Raw genomic sequence first — 6,205 nt, 5'->3', positions numbered from 1 at the left:
GAGTTATGGGGGGCGCACAATTAGACTAATCTGTCTATAGTCCAAATTCCACTTTAGAAAGGAAAACTCTGTTTCAGGAACTGGGCAACTATATGAGGGGGGTGCAGTGGGTTGTAATGGCAGGGGACTGGAACTGCGTTCCTGACCCCATCATGGACAAAATTCAGGGGGGTACCCCGCATCATGGTACATGGGAGTTCGTGAATTTATCGAGGTTTGTACTAAATGGGACTTGGTAGACGTCTAGAGGAAAAAAAAAAAAAAACGAGCGGCCACCAGAATAGCCAATAATATAGGAACTAGGATAGATCGCATTTATGCAACGAGTCAGTTGAAGGATAAGATAAGATAACAATGATATGGCATATGAAATTTGCGGGAGGTCGACAAGTTTCAGATCACATGGCAGTAATGTGGAAGGGAAATTTATTTACGAACGTTAGACTGGGAAAAGGCTATTTGAAGCTCAACCCAGCAGTTCTGGAGAGAGAGGTCTGGGACTTTACAACAGTTATTAAAAAGATAGTAGAGCAAGGTGGAAATGAGTGGGAAATGTGGGCAAAAATTAAAGAAAGTGCTAAATCATTTTATTACTCAAAAATTAAGGAAAGAAACGAACAATGCAGACATAGAGTGAAAGATCTCTTACAAGAAAAAAGAAATTTTTTTTTTTTTGGCTGATGCTGCATAAGCTTGCTTTCTTTCATCAAATGCCTCTACTAATGCTAATACTAATTTACCAACGGTGCGGGGATGAGAGGGCAACAGCAGAAGTACAAGCGGTTATTGAAGGTATAATATTGGAAGAAGAGAAAGAAAAGACGCGAAAAATACAGCTGAAATTTAGGGAGGCTGATAGTCCTTCAGCTGCGTTTTACCAAAGAAGACTGAGGCTAAATAATTTAGCCAAAACGGTTCAGGAAATTAAAGATGATGACAACACACATTCAACAACGCAAACTATTATGAATAGTTTTGTAAATTACTATGAAAAAGAGCTTGCTTTGCAGAAAAAGAGAGAGACGACTTCGTTTGGACGATTGGACAATTCACACCCGAGCAAAAAGCATTACAGGACAGGGAAATAATTATGGGGGATCTAACTGTGGCTCTAAAATCATGTAAATTACGACGCGTGCCGGGACCGGATGGTTTGGGGGTTGAATTTTATAAGAAATTTTGGAACTTGTTAGTGCCTATTCTTCTGGCCGTCTTTAACAATTTTTTTCAGCAAGAGGTTGTACCCGAAGGCTTTTTAAATGCCTAAAATGCCTATACTACTTTCATTCCGAAGCATGGACGGGATTTAACGAAAATTGGTAACTGGAGACCTATAACGTTGGCTAATTGTGACTACAAAATATTTGCAAAAATTTTGACAGCTAAGTTAAAACGACGTAACCCAGTAGTTAGAAGCACACAGTGCTACGGTATACCGGGGGAGTCTAGGAAAATTGATCGCCAGCAATTCACCGCCGCTTCTGTTTACCACATTTTACCGTCTAGAAGCAATGAGATGTGTTTGGTCAAATCATAAAAAGTTATTTTTTATTTAAGTTTCTGCCTTAAGCTATGATTAGCATATTTTTGGAATTCCATGAACTGTTAGGGAATAGTACGGAAATAAAAAAAAACACATGTATGGAAATATGTAATTTAATAGGTAGATTATGTGTTTTAATAGTTACATGTATCACAAAAATAGTCAAAAAATCCATTATTTGAACAATATAACAATTGGTTAATTTTAAACTAAACTAAACTAATTATAACATTATGTATGTCATAGTACACTGCAAAAATTCAAAATGAATGTTTATGCAATCTTCAGAATCAGTCACGTTGGGATAATTAATTACTAAGAAACTGTAATATTTACAACACAGTATGTAAATTATTAATAAGAAATATTATGCGCTATACCTCGTAGATAATCAACAATATCACCCCGTTCACCGTATGCACTAACAAGCCTTTTAATTCGTAAATCACAATCGCGATACTTCTTTTGTTTGTCGCTCGGATTACCTCCACTTAAGTTAAAGGAATTAAGTAGGTACCTACCCAATTCCAATTTTGGAAAATAACATGTTTTACCGTAAAAAAATTTTCTCAATTTTTTACGGTAAAATGTGAACGAAAATAAAACGTGTAGCTTTAACATTGAAAAAAAAAAAAAAAAAAAAAAAAGGGAGAAATTATTAATAGAATTAGAAAAGGTGAAAATTTAAGGAAACTCTACAAAGATTTTAATGTGGACTTCAACAATTTACGACATCAAGAAAAATTCCAATGCTATAACAGAATTTGTGTCGACTATGGATAGTGAAGGAGGATCTAGCAGGAAAAATACGATGGCGAAACCCGAAAATGCAGCTTTAGGGGATGACTATTTTTTTGTTTTCTTCAGAGTGAAGTTTAGGTGAACCAGTGTCTGGCCCAATGTTGTGTGAAAAAGCATTGAATTGTTGAATTTTAATCGAAAATTAAGAGGTAATGAAAATTTTAAGGCAAGCACAGGTGGGCTGAAAAACTTTAAACTGAGACCCTCTACGTGAACTAGATATTCAAGGTGAGAAAGTTTCTGCAGACGAATCAGCAGCAGTGTCCTTTGAAAAGTAAGTTTGCTTCAGTTATAGCAAATTATGAGAAAGAAAATGTTTATAACGTTGATGAGACAGGCTTATTATGGAAAGATTACTGAGAAACACCGTAGCCACTAAAAGAAATGCCTGCGCCAAGTTTTAAGATGAGAAAAGAGCGAGTTACAATTGCTGTGTGCAAATGCCACTGGGACACACACATTGTCTGTGCTCATTAGCGGTAAGTCTAAAAAAACCAAGAGCATTTAAAAATCTTTCAATTTTTTCTGTTTTTATAAAAATGCCTGGATGGATGTTTCTGTTTTCCGATATTGGTTTAAATTTTTTTTTATTGAAACTGAAATACGTTAAGGGCTTTAGCCTCAGGCTACGAGAGATTTAGACAACGTAGAAGTTAGCGCAAATGCATCATATTAGTACGCAGCTAAACTCTGAATTGGCAAAAATATGCAAAGGCGGCATCGTTTAAGTTATATCTCATATTGTGAATACCCTCACAAAGAGTTGCTATGATATTGCACTACTTCAAATAAGTAATGCTTCACCAAAGGAGAAGACTGTTGTTACTTATTCTCAACGGATACCACCACCCAGACGGCACCGTTTCAGGGCTATTGTGAATTTAATGTGAGGAAAAAAAAAAAAAAACCATTAGACCAAACAAATGAATTATGAAATCCAAACCTAAATCATGAAACATCTTAATTCAGACGATCGTTTCAAAGCTATTTGTGAATTTAACGTGAAAAATAACCCATTGGACCAGATCTATTAAACAAACAAATGAGTTATAAAATTCAAACCTGTATCATGGAACTGTTTTGATGAGAGCCTAAGAGATCTAGATTTTTATCAAGAAAACTGAATTTTGTAATAAACGAAAAAAAAAAAAAAACCCAGGTGCTTTTTTTTTTTTTTTTTTTCAAATAACTAAAACCAGTACTTTAGATGAACCTCATCTCCAACCAAACTGCACAGAAGAGGTGGCTCTCCCCACCTTTTCAGAAACTTATCAGACCCTAAACGCCATTTTTCCAACTGTAAAAACCTTTGCATGAAAGCAGACATTGTTTGTTTCAAGTTCTAAAGAGGTCACAAACCTTTTCCGTTTTCGAAGCTTCCACACATGATATTTTGCCTCTGTAACTAAAAATATCGTGAATATTTTTTTCTTGCCCAAGGGATGATCGAATTGCAAGTACCGAATCGAATCGAATTACCTTCTCCAGTGTGAACTGTCTTATCCTCAAAAATCTACAAATTCTCTTCCAAACTTCCTGCGCGAATCGACAGTAATAAAATAAATGGTACACTGTTTCAATTGCGGTACAAAATTCGCATAATCTGTTGCCTGTCTGACTAAATCTATACGTGATATCGTTCACTGGTATATTTCCGTAACCAACCCTCCACGAAAAGTCAATACGCAATGGGTAGTTTCCGCCAATTTTTAGATTTAAAAAAACAACAACTGCGCATTATGGTTTCCTAAATTTGGCTTTTCTGAGTTAAACAGTACCCAGTAGAGTCGTTTCAAACCACCCTTAAAAGGATCTCTTTCTCCCTTAACTGCGTGCACATATCCCGAATTTTTTTGTAATAAATAGGAATTGTCTCTGCTTTTGGCCCTAGATAATTGCCGCCTTTAATTAAGGCTGTATTGAATCCCATAAAATATTTTATCAGTACCGCTACTAAATGGTTAGATTGCACGATATTAGCCACGTCCAGCAGTCTCTTACAGCTACACCTCCAATTAATTTTTGGAACACTTATTCCCCCATCTTCCCACGCTAAAAATAAAAATTTCTGCGCTATCTCTTGCCGTTTTCCTCCCCATAGAAACTGAAATGTTGGAAGGTAAAATCGTCTCATTGTCCTAGCTGTGATTCCTGTTATAAACACCGTGTATAAGATTATAGGAAGAATTACGGTTCTAACAATGATGGATTTGTTCTCAAAAGAAAATTGTCCAACTTCCCACTCTTTTAAACTTTACCATATTTTAGTGGTGAGCCCTCCTACAGGTAGCATGGGACTCTCTCTAAACGGAACTCCCAATATTTGAATCGATTTATCCGACTCCACTTCTCGTTGTGGTAAAGGCCGATGTACCCATTCCCCAAACAATTTGATCCTAGTTTTATCTTCGTTTATGTTTAACCCCGACTTCTTACCAAAAGATCTAACGAGTAACATAAATTCTTCCACCGCATAACTCGTAGTAAGAGTGGCGGTAACATTATCCGCATACACTATACTGCTCTGCCGGCTTTGGCAACGGTCTCCCCTGAATGGCCTCAGTTCTGTCTATTCTTCCCAGTAGTGGTTCTAGTGCTAACGTAAATAACAAAGGACTAAGCGGACATCCTTGTTTTACTCCCCTATCAATTTTAATGTTTTTCGAAATTTCTCCAGTTATCAAAAGTCGTGTGATACTACGTGTATATAGATTTCTGAGGACTGTAAACAACTGAGATCCTATGTTCGTATCTTTAATTATAGAGAAAAGCTTGTCGTGGCCGATTCTATCAAAAGCCTTTTCTAGGTCGATTGCTACTAACGCTAAATTGTAACTCTTTCGTTTCCAATATTCTAATATATCTTTTAATAGCCAAAGGTTATATTCTATCTGCCTCCCCGGTATGGGGTCCGGAAAATTGATCGCCAGCAATTTACCTTCGCGTCAGTTTATCGCGTTTTACCGTCTAGAAGCAATGAGATGTGTTTGGTCAAATCATAAAAAGTTATTTTTTATTTAAGTTTCTGCCTTAAGCTATGATTAGCATATTTTTGGAATTCTATGAACTGTTAGGGAATAGTACGGAAATAAAAAAAAAACACATGTATGGAAATATGTAATTTAATAGGTAGATTATGTGTTTTAATAGTTACATGTATCACAAAAATAGTCAAAAAAATCCATTATTTGAACAATATAACAATTGGTTAATTTTAAAGTAAACTAATACACTGCAAAAATTTAAAATGAATGTTTATGCAATCTTCAGAATGAGTCACGTTGGGAGGTAGTAGTTGGTAGTTGTTAGCGATGCATCAACTTCTGTGGCCATAATGCACCTTTCAAGGTTTTTGCATTACTTTGATCCAAGCCCGAGGCGGGATTCGAACCCGCGACCTTTGGGTTGCGAAGCAGGCACTTTACCCACCCGGCTAGCCCGGTCGACGTCACGTTGGGATAATTAATTACTAAGAAACTGTAATATTTACAACACAGTATGTAAATTATTAATAAGAAATATTATGCGCTATACCTCTTAGATAATCAACAATATCACCCCGTTCATTATATGCACTAACAAGCCTTTTAATTCGTTGATCACAATCGGGATACTTCTTTTTTTTTGTTGCCCGGATCACTTCCCTTTAAATATTATTCAATGCGCATTTCGTTAATACTTTGTTCTTTTTTAATGCCATCGATAAATTTCCAAATGTTGGGATGATAAGCAGCGACTTGTTCCTCCAATCCTCTATACCACCGTTCAACAGAATTATTCGTTCTTGGTAATCCTTCTAGAAGCTGGCGTACGTTCCACATTTCATGGGAATACTTTGGTGATCGACGAAGATGTCGTCTG

The sequence above is a fragment of the Mastigoproctus giganteus genome, chromosome 10, assembly GCF_048544385.1.
Source record: "Mastigoproctus giganteus isolate SK-2022 chromosome 10, ASM4854438v1, whole genome shotgun sequence".
NCBI classification, from domain to species: domain Eukaryota; kingdom Metazoa; phylum Arthropoda; class Arachnida; order Uropygi; family Thelyphonidae; genus Mastigoproctus; species Mastigoproctus giganteus.
The sequence above is the reverse complement of the archived record's forward strand: the minus strand, read 5'-3'. Positions refer to the sequence as shown.